Source organism: Lissotriton helveticus, chromosome 4_2 (assembly GCF_964261635.1).
Source record: "Lissotriton helveticus chromosome 4_2, aLisHel1.1, whole genome shotgun sequence".
NCBI lineage: Eukaryota > Metazoa > Chordata > Amphibia > Caudata > Salamandridae > Lissotriton > Lissotriton helveticus.
The window spans coordinates 134,491,705-134,510,584 of record NC_136064.1 but is presented as its reverse complement, the minus strand read 5'-3'; positions in this window follow the sequence as shown (position 1 = coordinate 134,510,584).

Below are 18,880 nucleotides of genomic sequence, written 5' to 3'. Positions count from 1 at the left end.
CAAAGGTTACATATATGTAGGCAATTATGTGGGGGAATTGTGCAATCTGGTAGTAGTCCTGCTTTGTTTGCTGTAATGCCTGTTGTGTGCTGGGGAATTGTATGTGATGTTGTAGCCTCTGTACCATTGCATCCAGGAAAGCATGGAAGAAGTGCAACAGGCAACTCAGGGAGACACCACCTGCTGCTGCTATCACCCCTTCAAAACTTCATGATGCCAGTAAGTGCAGTGAGCACAGGACCTGCACATGAGTTGGAATTGTTTGGGTCCTGCCTGTTGGGTGTTCCAGCCGGTCCAAAATGGTGGCTGAGTCCAGCCTATACTTCTCTTGGATCTCCTCGTCACTCTGCTGGAACAGAGTGATGCGCACTCTGAAGATCCGTTCCTGTTGCCTCCGTCTCAGTGCTGCAGCCCGAATTTGCAGCCTCCTATCTATCACATACAGAGCTGTCATTGTGGAAGTCCCTGTTGCATTGTGGGTGTGTTTAAATAGGTTGTACATGGTTCCACCTGCTTTGAGTTGGTGGTAAAATCAATGTGCAAATGTGCGAATTTCACAGAATCGCATTTTGCCATTTTTTCATATATTTATTTGCAAATTCGCATTTTGCGATTTCTCTATTTGCGATATTTGCAGGTTGCATGTCACAGGTTGCAAATTTGCAAAAATAATTCGCAGATTTTGGTCCTAGCAAAATTGGTATTCGCTAAATTTGCAAATTTCTATTTTGCAATGCACACATATGTCGAACATGGCATAAGTCTATTTTGAGGTCACAAACAATGTTTTTTTGCGATGTGCAGTGTTTGCAAGGACCGATTATAGTTTGGTGCAATTTGAACATTGGTAGGGTCAGTATCTAGGGAACAGGGTGTACTTCTGTCATGTCATGATTGATGTAAAATGTGAGGTCATAAACATTGCAGCGTGGGTGCAAGTTATAGTTAGCTCAGCTAACTATACCAGTTGAATTTCACTGGTTTTATACAAGAGAAATGCCATCCTAACTATAACATCCATGTAACCTTTGTTTTTCTAAGTTCATTAGTAATGTTTTTTAAATACTCATTCTTAATTATGAAGTGCCTGTAACCTTTGGCTTTTTCTCTGAGAAAAAAATATATATATATATTTGTGTGTGTGTATATATACATACACACATATTCACTGAAAAAAACATAGGTTTTAGGGGTGTTATAGTTAGCTGTTGTTAGTTGTACTAACTATAACTCCTGCGCCCACAATCCACTGGTGATGATGTCACATATTACATCATTCATGACATGGTCAGTGAACTCACTGATGACATCACTGATAATATCTCAAATGATATCACTGATGACATCATCCAGTAAATGTGGTTTGGTTCATTATATAAATAAGTATTATATATATAGCAATCTGCATTGAAGACTGAGTGGATGTATAAGGGTCTGGATGGGGGATTTAGTAGCACTGTGATTGACTTGGTTACTAGCTATGTGAAAGTCTATATTAGTTATTCATTAGCTAAGTGAGTATTTGGATGGGATAGTGAATGTGTGTGTGGTTGGGTGGGAGGTGTGCAACTGTCCAAAGATATGTAAATAGTTGATTTAGTAGGTATATGAGGTTAAGACTGTATGTGGAAATAGTTGTTTGGGTGAATGAATCTCTTTATGTGTGTGGTGATGAGTAAATATATTTATCAATGATACATGTCCAAAAAAATAGAAATATAAAAGGCAGTGTATGTGACAGTTGTTGTATATAAATAAGTATAAATAAGACTCAGTGATTGTATGAGTGACTGTATCGGAAACTGTATACTTTTAATAGTGATTTTATAACACTAATTATGAGTTACTATCTATATGAATCAATAAAGTGGTGTTTGTATAAGTGTGTAGCTTACTAAATGTAAGTATGATTGATTGTTTATTTATTTATTTATTTATTTTTAACATTTATTAAGCGCGAACAAATGCCCGCAGGCGTCTTGGCGCTGTACTTTTAATACTCTCCTATGTGATCTTTAGTTTTGTGATCTTACAATTTTCAGAGGTCGAATAACCATGTCTTCAGTTTCTTCCTGAAGAGCATGAGATTTGGGCTAGATCTTATGGTTTGCGGGAGTGTATTCCATAGCTTTGGGGCGGCAACTAGGAAACGTCTGTCTCCCCAGTTGACCAGCCTAGTCCGTGGCACTACCAGATCATTCTGTCTTGCTGATCGTAGCGTCCGAGTAGGAATGTATGGGGTAAGATGGTCACACAAAAATTGAGGGGCTTGCTGATGTAATGACTTATAGACGATGCACAGTGTTTTAAATTTGATTCTATTCCTTACCGGAAGCCAATGAAGATTTCTCAATGTCTCAGCTATTGGTTTGAATTTAGGGATGTTAAGGAGAAGTCTGGCTGCCGCATTCTGGATTGTCTGCATTTTCTTGATAATCCGGACTTGAGCGTTGGCAAGCAAGCCGTTGCAGTAATCCAATGCTGATAGGACAAGGGCGCTGACCAATGTTTTGCCAACATTTTTAGGGAGAAAAGGAAGAATCTTCCTAACCAGTCGTAATTTATAGAAGGCTGTGGAGGCCATTTGATTGGCATGTGCCATGAAATTTAAATTGTCATCGAAGATGACACCCAAATTTCTCACCTTCGTGGTTGGTTTGGGGACAGCTCCAAAAGAAGATGGCCACCAGATTGAAGACCAGCTGGGACTGAGGTGGCCAAAAGTGACCACCTCAGTTTTCTCGGAATTTAATTTCAAACAGTTTGCAGACATCCATTGTCCAATGGCCAGCATACCTGTTTTGAAATTCTCCGCCACTGTTTCCCCATCATTTCTGACAGCCAGTATCAGCTGTGTATCATCTGCATATGAGGTAAGGTTCATCCCGTGCGCTTTGATGGTTTTTGCGAGGTCCGACACATATATATTAAATAGTGTCGGACTAAGGGATGAACCTTGAGGTACCCCACATGGCAGTGATAACTCAGCAGATGTGAACTGGCCCATTGTGACGGCCTGAGATCTCCCTGTCAGAAAGGATGCCAATAGTTTTTTTGCTAGACCTTGCACGCCCATTTTTTCGACACGGTTGACTAAGATCTTATGGTCAACCGTGTCGAAGGCGGCCGACAGATCTAAGAGAACTAGTAGTGCGGTGCCACCCTGGTCTCTGATTAGTCGAATATCATCCGCCGCCTTAATGAGCGCAGTCTCCGTTCCATGAGACTTGCGGAATCCAAATTGTGTTTCATCGAGCAGATGATATTGCTCGATGTATTCCGCAAGTTGGACATTCATGGCTTTCTCAACTATCTTAGCAACGAATGGAAGGTTTGCTATAGGCCTATAATTTTTCAGTTCAGTTTTATCTAAACCCGGCTTCTTCAAGAGCGGTTTTAATAAGGTCTTTTTTAGATCGTTAGGGAAGATACCTGTACGGAACATTAGGTTACATATCTGGGTAATGACTGGGATCATAGTGTCCATTAGCAAACGAAGGGTGTTCAAAGGACAGGGGTCCAGGGCCGATCCAGATTTGATTGTTTTAACAATGTTCTGGATTTGATCCTCCGTTACCTCTGCAAAACAAGAGAGGTTATTGCTTAATGAAGGTGTATTTACTTTTTCATTGCCATGGTTAACTCCAAGATTGAATGCTGAAAAGATGTCATTCACCTTGGTGAAAAAGAAAGCTGCCAAAGAGTCACAGAAAGTTTGTGAACAAGGGGGATTAAGGTCTGGGGCACATCCCGCCAGATGTTTAGTTATTTCAAAGAGCTTTTTATTTGAATTTTTTGCATTTTCAATTTGCTCTGTGTAATACCTTTTTTTTGTTTCTGTGATCAGATGTTTGCATAAGTGAGTAGGATGACTGCATAGGTGAATAGGATGTGTGCTGGTGTATAATGTAGGTGTATAAGTATATTTAATGGTGTTTTATTTATCATTGTTAGCATGTGTGAGTGAATCTATAGGTAAGTGTTTAGATGTGTGTGTAGATGTATGAATCACTGATTGGGTTTTTAGAAACTTCTATTGGTGTGTCAATGGTTTCAAATATGGTACTCCATATTTTATAATGAGTGTTGAAAGGTTATACTAGTGTACGATGAGATGTATCAGATTGTCACATGGATGATGTCATCAGTGATGTCATCAGTGATGTAATTTGAGATGTCATCAGTGATGTCATCAGTGATGTCACTGACCATGTCATGAATGATGTAATAGGTAACATCATCAGCAGTGGATTGCGGGCGCACAAGTTATAGTTAGTACAACTAACTATAACGGAGGAATTCCGATGGTTTTGTATGAGTGAAATGTCTTGCTAACTATAACACCCATAAATGAATTTCTAAGGATTTTTAAATGCTAATTCCTAACTATAACATGTCTGAAACCTATGTTTTTTTAGTGAATTTCAAAGGTTTTGTAAATGACAATTTTTAAATGTATAAAATGTTATATTTATTTTTTTATACATATTTACTATATTTTTTTTAACTATTTACATTTAGATATTTTATTTTTTAAATGACATTACATATTTTTAATATAAATTAACAACATAATTTTTAAAAAATATTGAAATTCCAATATTGTTTTTTTTATTTGATATTTTTTAAATATAATTATATAAATTTTATATAGCAGGCAATGATATTGAATGGAAGGAAATTCAAGTTACTGGTAAGTCCGGTTAGAATTACTTTTCAGGATCAGTACTGGGTTCAAAGATGCAGCACTGAGGTCTCTCCTGATAACAGGTGAGTAAATCAAAATTCGTAGTTCGGATGATTTTAGAGAAATATTCGTAAGTTTCAAAAATTGACACTTAGAAACTTTTTCAGCAAAAAGCAGGCAATGACATCGTACGGAAGGAAATTCAAGTTACTGGTAAGCACGGTTCGAATTACTTTTCAGGATCATTACTGAGCTCAAAGATGCAGCACTGAAGTCTCTCCTGATAACAGGTGATTAGATCGGAATTCGTAGTTTGGCTGGTTTTAGATCAATATTTTAAAGTTCCAAAACTCCACACTTAGAAAAATGTCCAAGTGAAACCAGTCAATATTCGCCTATGGAAGGAAATTCAAGTTACTGGTAAGTACGGTTAGAATTACTTTTCAGGATCAGTACTGGGCTCAAAGATGCAGCACTGAAGTTTCTCCTGATAACAGGTGATTAAATCGGAATTCGTAGTTCGGCTGGTTTTAGATCAATATTTTAAAGTTCCAAAACTCCACACTTAGAAAAATTTCCAAGTGAAACCAGTCAATATTAGCCTATGGAAGGAAATTCAAGTTACTGGTAAGTATGGTTAGAATTAATTTTTATAATCAGTACTGTGCTAAGAAATGCAGCACTGAGGTATCTCCTGATAACAGGTGAGTGAATCGGAATTTGTGGTTCACCTGATTTTAGAGGAATATGTGTACGTTTCAAAAATTGACACTTAGAAACATTTCAGCAAAAAGCAGTCAATGATATCCTATGGAAGGAAATTCAAGTTACTGGTAAGTACTGTTAGAATTACTTTTCAGGATCAGTACTGGGCTCAAAGATGCAGCACTGAAGTCTCTCCTGATAACAGGTGATTAAATCGGAATTCGTAGTTCGGCTGGTTTTAGATCAATATTTTAAAGTTCCAAAACTCCACACTTAGAAAAATTTCCAAGTGAAACCAGTCAATATTAGCCTATGGAAAGAAATTCAAGTTACTTGTAAGTATGGTTAGAATTAATTTTCATAATCAGTACTGTGCTAAGAAATGCAGCACTGAGGTCTCTCCTGATAACAGGTGAGTGAATCGGAATTTGTGGTTCGCCTGATTTTAGAGGAATATGTGTAAGTTTCAAAAATTGACACTTAGAAACATTTCAGCAAAAAGCAGTCAATGATATCCTATGTAAGGAAATTCAAGTTACTGGTAAGTACTGTTAGAATTACTTTTCAGGATCAGTACTGGGCTCAAAGATGCTGCACTGAGGTCTCTCCTGATAAAAGGCAAATAAATCAGAATTCGTAGTTCGGCTGATTTTACTTCGGTCTAGTATATATAGAGCCACTTTCCTACACCATCCCCTCCCTTCACCACAGTGCAAACATGCACTGTGGCACGTTTTAAGTTGAGGAAATAATTCCCCTTCAATCCTGAGGGTCCCTAGGGTCCAACTAGCCCAGTAGGTACATCCAGTAAGCGCCACAGAGCTGCGTAGCAGAGAGATGTAAAAACGGGCATGCCTAGACCACCTCTCTGCAACGCAGTGCAGTGGCGCTTACTGGAAGCACCTGGTGGTCCCTCAGGATTGAAGTGGATTTTTTTCCTCAACTCAAAACGCACCACAGGGTGGCACACGTCACCTCAGGCTCCGTCACCTACCTTCACCACTGTGTAAACGCACCCTGGGGCCGTTCTAAGTTGAAAGATTAAGTCCCCTTGAATCATAAGTGTCCCTATGGTCAAATTAGCCCACTAGGTACCTCCAATAAGCGCCAGAGACCTGCGTTGCAGAGAGGTGTAAAGAGGGGTGTGGCCTCTGAACACCTGTCTGCAACGCAGCTCCCTGGCGCATATAGGAGATGCCTGTTGGGCTATTTGGCCCTCAGGGACCCTCAGTATTGAAAGAGAATTAATTCTCCAACTTAAAATGCATCACGGGCGCGTTGGCACGTTGTGAAGGAAAGGGGCGTGTCCTGAGGTGACATGTCTGCAAACATGCCCTGTGGCACAGATTAGGTTAGAGAATTAATTCCTCCTCAATCATGTGGGTCCATGGGAGCCAACTAGCCCATCAGGTACCTCTAGTATGCGCCACGGGGCTGCGTTGCAGAGAGGTGTTCAGAGGCCATACCCCTTTTTACAACACTCTGCAACGCAGCTTAGTGGCGCTTACTGGAGGTTCCTGGTGGGCTAATCGGCCCAAGGGACGTTCAGGATTGACAAGAAATTAATTCCCCAACTTAAACCACACCACAGGATGTGTTTGCACACATGTGAACTCAGGCCCCGCCCCCTCCCTACACCACTGTGCAAACGCGCCCGTGGTGCATTTTAAGTTGGGGGATTAACTCCCCTTGAATACTGAGGGTGCCTGGGGTGCAACTAGCCCAGCAGCTACCTCCAGTAAGCGCCACAGAGCTATGTTGCAGAGAGGTGTAAAAAGGGGCGTGGCCTCAGGACACCTCTCTGCAATGCAGACCCTGCCACATACTGTAGGTTCCTGGTGGGCTAGTTGGCCCCCCGGGACCCCCAGTATTCAAGGGGAATTCATTCCCCCTCTGCAAACACGCCAGGGGCGCGTTTGCAGAGTGATGAAAGGAGGGGGCGTGGCCTCCGGCGTGATGACGGTCTTTTTTGTTTTTAAGAAGTGGGGCTTTTTCTATTTTTTTAGCCCTGTTGACCCCATCCCCCATGGCCTGCCCCCTAATTTGTTTTTTTTTATTTAAAAAATGTGGAAGGGGTCGCGTGGCCCCCCTCCTGAGGCCGTAATCGGCCCTGGGGACCCCATCCCCTAGGGCATGGCCTTTTCCTTTTTAAAAAAAATTTTTTACTGTTGAGGAGGGGGACTGCGTGGGCCCCCTCCCGGGCCACTTATGGACCCCATCCCCCTGGGTTGGCCTATCTATTTTTATTTATTATTTTTTTTTACTTAGCATAGCTCCTATCCGGGCCACTTGTAGCCCGTGCGACCCCGTCCCGGAGGTGGCCCTCTCCTTTGGGGACCGTGGTGGGGTCCCCAATCCCCCCACGGTCCCAGCCGGCAAGCCGCGTCCTGCGGCAGCCAGCATTGCTTTTCCACATGGGGAGCAGCTATTATGCTGCTCCCCATATGGAAAAGCAATCTGTTTTGCTTCATTGAAGCGAGAGCAGGTTTCCTGGCTCTTGCTTCAATGAAGCAAAGCAGTTTGCCATGACAGGATGGGAGTCGCGAGGCTCCCGCCCTGTCATCTCAAGCTACAGCGTCCCTGGGTCAGCACCCCAGACAATGCAGGAGCCAGCCCTGGGGAGTGGCGGTCCCCAGGGCCATGACAAGGCTCCAGGAGGGGGGCCGCATGGTCCCCTTCTCATATTTTACAAAGCCCCGGGGAATGGTGGACCCCAGGACTGGTGGTTCCGTCACGGACTCCCCAAATTGAATCTTTATTGCCCCAGGGAGATGAGGGGGCCCCAGGGCGTGTGGGGGGCTTGAGCCCCCCACAAAGGGTAGTTTTTTACCAAAGTAGCCCCGTGTGGTGGCGATCCCCTGGCTGCAAGGGGGCCGTGAGCTCCCTGCATATATTCTGATAAAGTCCTGGAGCTGGGATCCCTGGGGCTTGGGGGGACCTTTGAATCCCCCACCCTCTTCTTTACAATGCCCCAGGGGGTGGCGGTCCCTGGGCCTGGGGGAGTTATGATCCCTGCACTGCGTTTTTTTTTTATCAGCAGGATCCGCGCACCTTGCGTGGATTTTTACGATTGTTGAAAACAAATTGGGGGGGTGCATCGGGGGGCCTTTGGGGTCCTTGTGGGACATCCTGAGCAGGCCTAGGGGGTCAGAGTGTTTCTACAGTGCACCATTTTTGGGTTCTGCATGTTTTTCTTTTAGGTTTCTTGTGCCTCGTTTCTTCTAATTTCCTAGCTATGATTTTAATCAGTACTCACTCCATGGAATTGGTTCCTAATGCTTTACAGTTCTTCTGACATTCCAACGTTGATCAATGACTCTCCTCACCTTGTGACTATGCATGTAGCGTTTTCTCACCTTCTTTATTTGATTGTACTTTATGTAGGAGATTCCTAACTCCCAATTTTGTTTGTATTTTTCCTCCCTTCCTTCCCCTAGGCAAAGTAGGCTACCTTCAGGCATAGTAATTATGTCCTAATGATGATCCGCATATCGCTTAAGGCGGATCAAAACACCGTAGACACTTTTGAAATACCTCATACAAGTTAATTCATGTGTACTAAATGTGTAAAGGTGTTGTTGTTCACTCTTGTTGTACTTCAACATTATCCTAATCCTAAGTGCAACTAAACCTAAGCTTTTGCCTAACATCCCCTTGTTTTTCCCCCCTGTTTGTATGTATTTAGGTGATTAGTAGGGCACAGGCTTGTGCTCCACCTTGTGTATTATTGTATAATACCTTCGGAATTGATTTATAAGTAAATATCAGACCTCTGTCCGGCTGGATATGTCAAAACAAATATAGCTACGATTGAGTCAATATTTTATTGTACTCTATTTTCTTCTTTCCAAGGGACCACTGTTGTCTAAAAGTAACTGCTCCCAAGGTCCTTGGCTGACTTGATTGGGTCCCTTTGTTGTCTTCATATATATATATGGAGTTTATTTCAAGGCCCCTCATATTACAATATGTATAAAAATAATCAATTAAGCATTGTAGTCCTTTGGAGGTTTGTGATATCAATATGGTGTCATCGGCAAATAAAAGAGCTGGTACCGGGACCCCCCTGGTTTAGGCGAATCGTGTATGCACCCAAACAGATATTCTGGAATATCATTGACATACAATGAAAATAAGGTAGGTGCCAGTACACACACATGTCGTACAACCTTTTTTACATGGATTGCCTTGGCGAGCTTGTAGGAGAGTAGGGTCTGCTTCCTATGGTCACCCCCACTTTTTGCTGTGCTTTTCTGGTTTTTCGACAGTAATGTGGCTGTGGGCCTGCTAATCAGACCCAAAGCCCAGCTGGTCTCTCTCTAAATTGGTACCATGTACCTAGGTACATATCCGATTGGGAATTGGGTCCCCTCTGTGGGACCCTGTATAGTGTACCATAGGAACCCAGGGCATAGGAGCATACAAGGCCTACCAGGGGCTGCAGCATGTATTATGCCACCCCTGGCTGGCCATCCAAACTGACACCACAGGCTGATCACTCTGCTTGGGTAAGGTGGTGTAATCACACATTACTTAGATATGGTATTCCTATATCTAACCATATATATAGACACATATGCACCTATAAGTCACTCCTATGGTAGGCCTCGACAATCCTGGAGACAGAGTGCTTGGTTTTATGTGAGAGGGTGCTCTGGAATGAGCTGAGCCCCTCTGCAGCTCTCTGAACCATGTCCTTATAGCTGTTCTTTGATATAGCCATACCATATACTCTTACGTGCATTATAATCCTTGCGGTTAAATGCTAACTTTGGTTTGGCTTTATCAAAACATGTCGTGTAAGGTGTCAATTGCTTTGGAACACTACCCCACCTGCCAATTCTGGTGGCAGGGGTAGCATTCAACCCTTCTAGATGGAGAAGACATGTTGATTACTGCTTTACCCGGTTAAAATTAAACAGAGCCTCAGCATCACAAAATGGATGCTGCTGCCAAAGACACGAGTCTAACATCATGCTGCTGGACGAAACTCCAGAAGGGGAGGCCTGGACAATAGGTTTCCTGCCTTGGGAGGTGCTAGCACCTACCCAGACAGGCTTTTAGTGTATTGGGGCAGGGAGGGCTGCAAAACGAGACACTGTCTGGGGCACACAAGGTGCTCCATGCATAGTCCAGTTCAAACCAGTTGCTGGGGTACTCCAGCCCCACTCTGGTGCGAAACTGGACAAAGGGCAAGAGGTGTAACCACCCCCTTTCCAGGTCCACCCATAGGAGCGACCTAGCAGGTAATCCAGCCCCTTAGATTAGTATAAAGATAGGAGCTGTGTCTAGAGACATTAGATTATCCTGGAACAAAACTCTGAAATGAAACTCTTGGACCTTCAACATTCTATACCGACTAGAAGACTGAAGACATCTCCCTTGTGGTCAAGGAGTGACCACCCTGTGCAAACTGGCACCACCAGTAACTTGCCAGTTTGCTTTGTCAACACTCTTGATGGGAGCCGAAGACTCAGCTACTCAGGACTGGACTTTCAAACTTCTTGGACTCCAACCCACATCCACAGCAAAGCTGAGACCCATGGCGGACACGAGAGACATGGGACCAGACTCCCTGGACATCCTGCAATTTGCTGACTGCATCGACTCCTGAGGTAACTCACAGTTGTGCATTGGGGCACGAGAAGCCCCATACCCGAGCGCCATTTGCACTGAAGCTCAGCCCCCCTCACTCCACCAGTGATGCGCGGGGCCTGATCCTGCATTTCAGCTTGATGCATCTTCCTGGTTGCTAGCCTGTTGGCTAGTGAGCCCCCTGAAGGCAAACCTTTGAAATCTTCTGCCTTTCCTGGTTGCTCCAGGCTTTCTCCAGCTTTCCTACAAAGGAGAAGCTCCCCAGACCTTGCTGGTCGGACCTGAACCCAATCTTTACTTCCTGCATGGGTTGCGGTTACCAAGGCTTGTTGGGTCTAATCTGGATACCAATACCGCAGTCAGCAAGATCCTTTAAGGGACAGCTCGAATCCAGCTCCTGGTTGTCGTCGACACCCCTTGGTTCTTGTGGCTGCAGAGACAAGATTCACCTCTTCACCTGCAAAACACCCAACATCGCCTGGTCCCTTCCTGGTTCCTTCCTGGTCACTGGCTAGTGACCCAGACTCTGTCCCCTCTGCTTTCAGGTTCTTCAGTTCTTTGATCCACCCTTGGATCCACCCGGACACTCTTCCTTCATCACTTCTTTTGCAGGTCTCCATTGAAAGCATCGATGAAACCCGACATGAAAAGACACCTAGGCACCCGGCCTCCCTGGGTGAAGTAACTCGAGTACTCCAGTGCTCCCGTGGGTATTGACTCTTCAACTTAAAAGGGGTTTTACTGTAGTCCATCCAGAAGTGTCCTTAATCAGTAACTTTGTGACTTCTTCGTTCTTCATTATATGTCAATAGGAACTCGCGCCTGTGTTTAGACACTGCAGGCACCTCCCGTGGGTCTCCCCCTTCCTAACCTTTGGTTGTGTAGTGTAGCCCCAGCGATTCCCTAGGCCCTATGCCTATTCACTATTCCTGAAGTGGTTCTTATACCACTTACTTAGTATATGGTTTGTGAGGCCCCTAGGGCAAAACTGTATTTGTGCAACTTATCGTATGCTACCGTAGTAACTTGTGGTGTAATTCGATCTCTGACCTCAAAAAGAGTTCAGAGGGGTTGTGTTAGTAATAAATACATATATATTTATATATACCTTGTGTGGTGTCCTTTCATTTGGTATTCAAGGGATTATAATTGGTAAAACAGCTGGCTTCACATGCTCTCTGAAGTTTTAGCCTAAAACTGCTGGTCCACGCTACCACTAGGATAGCTAGTCTATAAGGTTGACTTTACAACCACCATCAATAAGGATCGCTTAGACTGGTGCAACGTGCCCACTAAAATAGTGGACATCATATGCCAGGCTAACTACTCACAGAGCTCACCCCTCGGGCCCCATATTACTTTTGCAAAAATATCCTTGTGTAATCTTATTATTTGCATAAGTAATTCGTATGGTGCCCCTTTGCATTTTAACGATTTCCAAAGTAAATTTTGAGGTATAAGGTCGAATGCAGGCTTTAAGTTTACAAAAGCAACTTAGAAGTGGCCCTTTTTTAAATTTATATATTTCCAGCGTAAGCATATAATTCTAAAAACCTGATTGATTGTACTGGTTTTAATTTTAAGTCCCATCTGGAATTTTGAGAGCACACTGTTCTCTTCAAGCCAATATTTCACTTTGCTTAAAATGTGCCTAGCAAAAAAAATTGTAAAATGTCAATTAACCTAGATGGTCGATAGTTTGCGCGGTCATAATGGTTACCTTTCTTTTTCTTTTATTTTATTTAAAGGGTTTTATATAGCACTGACTGGACCCAGGAGTATCAGAGCGCTTTACAACATTTGGAAATAACAAGGTTACAGTAAGTGAGGAGAGATAGTGGGGAGAAGGGAATGAGGGGAGGGCAGGTGGTAGGGGGTGGGTGAAATTCTGGGAAAATACAAAAACAAGGGGGGAGGGGGTGAATGGGAGAGGGTGAAAGAAAAATGAGTAAGGAGACAATGTAAGGTGGGAGAGATTGGTAGTCAGTGAGCTATAGCTTAGGGACCCTAGTATTTTTTAAGAAGTAGCAGCCTAAGTTCTTTTTTGAAGCAAGAATAGGAAGAGTTGCAACGTAAATCTTTGGGAAGGGCATTCCAGATAGCTGGCGCATTTCCAGAGAAAGTGCGAGACTGCGTTGATCTCTTTTTTAACAGAGGAGGGACAAGTACAGGAGCGTTCGTGCTCCCCATAGTTCTAGTGCCGCCGCTTTGTGTAGTTTGTTTGAGAGGTAAGAAGGGGTATTTTGGTGGAGGGCTTTGTGAGTGATACAAGGGGTCTTGTAGGTAGCTCTGCCTTCTATCGGAAGCCATTTAAGGTTTTTGAGAACTGCGGAGATGTAATTGAACAACTGATTTAAAGTCATCCGCAGGAATAAAGGGTTTAATTTCTTTAAGGTGATGCAGTGTAAAGAGAGCGCCTTTGGCAGAGTTTTTTATATGGGGAGTAAGACTGAGGCTATGGTCAACGCTGATGCCAAGGGACTTTACCGAGTGAGTGATGGAGAGAGAACAATTAAGAGCTTTAATGTCTGAGATCCAGTTTTGGATAGGGAGCGTATGGTTTTTAGGGAAAAACAGAATGATTTCAGTTTTTTAGGGTTTAATTTCAGGTGGTTATAATGGAACCACAATTGGATCTTAGTCAGTGTGTCATTTAGATGTAAGATGCCATCATGTGATCTAATCCTGTAGTAAAGTTGAGTATCATCTGCATATAAGTGGTAACTGATTCCTGCTTGATTAGGAATGAGAGTGAGGGGTTCCATGAAGAGGTTGAATAGAGTAGGAGAGAGAATGGAGCCCTGGGGTACACCCACATTTACAGGTTGGTGTTTAGAGAGGCAGTTAGAGATTTTAATTGGTTGGGTTCTATGTTGCAAGTATGAGGTGAACCACTTGAGGATGGCACCATCTAAGCCAAAACGATTTTTGAGGATATCATAGTAATTTCTGCCCCTTTACAAGATTCGGGGATTGGGCCCCAAACACAAATCTCAAAATTGAGCCACGGCAAATCTCCTGGTATTTTATCAGGCCGGGCACCTTCCCCGGCTTTACTGCATCGATTGCCACCAGTTTTTCTTCCAGACTAAAATGTGGATAATTTACATCAGGATTGGTTACAAAATCTGCAATAGTATGTGTTTTTTCAGTTGTAGCCAACACATAAATGGGGGAAAAGTGATCAACCCAAATGTTAGCGTCAAGAAAAAAGTCCTTAGTAGCTCTTCCTGCCTTTTGCCGTTTGTTATTAATCTCCAAAAGCCTACTTGGTCTTTGGACTTAGCTGCACTCATTAAGTCTGTCCAAATATTATCATCCTAAGTCTCTTATATTGAACTATTTTCTCCTTTATAAACGTTATATTGTTATTCTTTATTGCCAATATGACCTCAGGTTTTGCTTCTCGGCACTCCTTGTTGTACCAGGGGCTAGCTCCTACGCTTGTATCATTCCTTCTCCACTACGCTCTTTGGGAATTCTGCTCACAATAGGTGCTAATGCATCTAGCAGAGCATGATGTACGGCAAGTATTGGAAACTCAAATGATGGTAAATCTATATAAGGGAAAAATACATCTACAAAAGTATTATAAATCTGCATCATAGACTGGTCATTTCCTACTATATGTGGCCATGTTAGAGCTCGACGTTTATTACTCACAAGGATTTCATCCATGATAGTATTATTTCCTCCACTACTCAAAAAAGGTGAGTTGCTAACGACAAGTGTAGGGGACAGTGATTACTGTCGGTTCTGGTATCTACTATTAGGTCATGTACATTAGGCCAGAACTCAATTGATATCAATATGTAATCTATACTGCTCTGACAGTTACCTCTACAAAATGTAGAAGCATTTGGACTGTCCGAGGGTAAGCAACAATTACAAGCTCTACGTCCCTGCCCTGAAGTTAGTTTCATAATTTGGGCAACCTCCATAGTGCAAGGCACTATCGGGCAGCTTTCTAGAGCGGGGATATTATTTGCTTGATCTTCTTCTTCAAAGAGGTGATCAAAGCACACCACTGGCTGGAATTTAAAATTTAGATCACCCTCTACAATTACCATTGCCCTCGGCTCATTTGAGTTTAAAAAAGGTCAAGCCGCTCAATTACTAAACATTATTTTGTAGCTGGGCTCGGTCTATTATAAATGTTGATTAAAGATATTTCCTTTTTATCCCATGTACTAATTTTCACAGCAACCATGTCTTGAGACGGTATGTACTACTGGGTTATGTTGATTTCAAGAGTAATTCTTATCCATATAACAAGACCCCCCGAAGGCCTGCCTCTTACAGGCCTGCCTCTTACCGATGGTATGGTGTCAACACTAAATATCTTAAACCCATCCTAGTGAGGTGTTTCTTGTGCCCAGGCCTCTTGCAAGAGGCATATATCGCTTTGTTCTATGTACTCCAGCCATTCAGCATCCCTAAGATTACTGCTGAGCCCCGCAATGTTCCACGAAGTGAGTCATATTCCCGACTGCTTATTTACTCCTGTGTCCGGGTTTAAACAATTGTCCCTTTTGAACTGGATTATATTTGACATAAGGGACTTAGCCATCAAATCAGGAGAGGGCTCTGCATAATTGTGTTTGAGAGCGTTTAGCCCAACTGCCCCCAGTTGTTCATTGGGTTCAGATCTCACTTGGGCATTTGAAACTCCCTAGAATTTGACTAAACCCAGTTTGTTTAAGGACTTGCCTGGTCCATACTACAATTAGCCTGGATGATATCAGAATGGTGTATTTTGAGTTCTACAGGAGTTGGTTGTCATTTCAAAGCGTCTAAGTCAGATAATGCCTGGAACCTATTTGAAAAAGAAATTGAGGCACCGTCAAAGGCACCATCATAGACAATGTTCCTTGGTGGTGGTTTGTAAAAATAGCCCAGAGGAAGAGCGCAAATACAAGTGCTTTGGGAAGATATCTCCTCTTGCATGTTTTGTAGGCTTCAAACCATCAGAGGCCGACAAAAATTAATCACTACAAAAATCACCTTCTTTATTCTCAGGGGATTGACCAACCCTCCCTACTCTATGAACTATTGTTGTAATTTGGCGGCAATTATGTCAGCATTAGCAGAATCGATCCTGTATTTAGAGACTATCTTGTCTGTTTTGTGGAATCCATTTTGTATTTCTGTCAGCCATTTTGTTTGCCATGTGCTACCATGTGCTCGCCATGCGCTCAATGCTACCTTTCTGTTAACTGCTCTTGAAATCTGCCTAGAGACTAACTATATTTAGCATCTTCCACCTTCGCACATGCTCAGTGGAGCTTGCAGATGTCCATGCAGCTGTCCATGCAGCTGCCGTTAGTCTGTAACTGTCAGGATGTGTTCACCAGATCTTGCAACTGTAAGCTCCTCCCACTTGTTGACTGTGCATTTTCTGTATGACCTTATATGTACCTAAAACCAGCATTTTGTACGTGTACCGCCTTCATGTGATCCCCTGTGTGGGTATAAAAGTACCAAGCTCCTTCCATTCAGTGTGCTACTTCATACATTACCAAGGGTGTTGTGTGAATGTAGTTCCACCTCATGAAGTTTAATAAATCTTGTATTTTCTATTCCAGTTTCTGTGCGAAATTCTTCCCATTGGTCTGAGGGCACTGTGCGGAGAAGGGCGAATCCCTTGCACTGGTAGGCCTTGCTGAGTCTCACCACCACAAATTGGCCCCCGACGTGGGGCTCATCGGCGACTCGGATGCCCGAAGGAGTGGCCGAAACGAAGGATTGGAATCTCGCTTTGGACGCGATCGCTGCCTGAGGAGACCCGAGTCTTGGCAACCACGGCGTTTTTCCATTCTTTCTGATCTGACCATCTAGGTGGTGCCGGTCATCGACTGAGATCTCTTCTGTTGATTTGCCGTGCAGTGACCATTTGGTCGATTTGAGAACTTGGCAGTTGGAACCTGGACACTATTTGATTGAGTCGTTCTGCGACACTTGCTGTTGGTTTTTGATGCCTTGGATTGGTAAGGAGGTTTAGTAACACTTACTGCGGCTTTTGATTTGTATGATTGGCCAATATTTGTATTTGTATGTATGTAATATATAAATTTCAATTCATGTAGGCAGGTAATGAGGAGATTTTTCTTTAATTGAATTTGTTTGAACAGCGCAACGTACAAAGAGTACCTTAAGCGCTACTTTGATTATAATACTGCATATTTTTCACTATTTTTGGCATGCCTGTTTTCAGCACACTTCGTAGGATGTGTTGCTTTTGTAGAGGTACCAGTTTGAGACTCGATGAAGCACAACCGCCCCCCGGAGGGAACGCCTAACAGGGACATGTATATTAAGTATGGTATTTCTTCTATAATGTACAGCACGTTATGGAATGAATATTCTCGAAAGGATCCTGAGTTGCGTTGGCCTATGCATGGGTCATTTGATTTGCGAAAGATTCAGTATGTGGGGCAACAAATGTTTAAGAGAAAGGCTAGGCAAGATATGTTTGATTGTGTGCGAATGTGGGAGAAAAAGTGCGTGAGCGAATGAAGTGTGAGCAAGCCGTGATTGAAAAAGAACAACGTAAGAGCATTCATGCGAAAGCATTAGAAATGAAAAATACGTAAGTGAAAGAAATTAAAGAGAGGGGAGATAGGGAGCGTCATTTACAGGTAAATGGCCAAGACCCTGTCCGTAGACCTCTTTATCCTATTCTTAATAAACCCCAAGATGATTCTCTCTTATTAGATCGTTGTTCACCTCTGTATACTCTTCCTACTGCTCCTTATGAGTCGGATGAAGACTCTTCTACAGACCAAGACAAAGCTCGAGAAACTCTCTCGATGTCATCTGCTGCGCGTAAAGCCGTTCATAGTATTACTACTGCTTCTGAACTTCTAGATAGCATAGAAAGTTGGCAGGAAAGGGAGCAGATATATTTTACTGAGGTATTTGCTGCAGAGGTTATTGAACAGTTTAGGAAATATTCGGTAGAAATGGAGCCCGATGATGTAGCAAATGATTGTAAACAACTACGTGAAGGTCTTTATGTCTTCTCCCAGGTGGCTGACACAATCAGACGCTTGGTTAAACTGCCTGTTGAAGCAGCCCGTTTGCGAGAGGAGAAAATGGCAGCAGACACAGCTGCATAAACATCCCAGATCAGCATGGCATGAACTTTTACTCCTGAAACAGATAAGAACGTTGTAATTAATGTGAAACCCATGCGGGAAGCCGCGCCTATATATGTTCCTCCTAAAGGAGCGGGTACAAGTGATGATAAGACTTCTACAGATGCAAAGGGTTATTTTATTTATAATTGAGTTTACACTCCTTGGAATAGAGCAGATGTCATGGCCCTTAAGACTGCATTACCTGATCCGCGAAAGAATCCAGCAGCCTTTTATGAGGAAGTTGAGGGTGCTATTAGCTCTTGTACTATGACTTTGCCTGATAATGACCTGTTTTTTGGACTGATATTACCGCCTGATATGTGGAGAACTGTGCGTAAAGTTGATGATCGTGCGACATTTGGAGCATTGTGGAAAGATTTAGAGCAGTTAGATGAAGACAGAGAACCTGCACAGAAACCGTGTCAGTTAATTTTAAATCTTCTGGCAGCTATATTAGTTAAATTAAAGATGATTATTCCCCCTAAAAATATAGATTGGACTGTATTAGCGTCGTGTAAGCAAAAGGCAGATGAATCGGTTTCAGATTTTTTTACATGCTCTGAGGAGGCATTCCACGATTTTAGGGACCAGTCATTGACAGATGACACGGGTAGGCATCTGTTTGTCGATAAATATGTTGCAAACCTTTGGCCAGGAATAGCTAGTCGCCTAAAGGCCAGTGAGAGTTCCTGGACTACCTCTTCTCCGGTTTCTCTTTTGCCAATGGCTCAGTAATATGAACGCCAGGAATTAG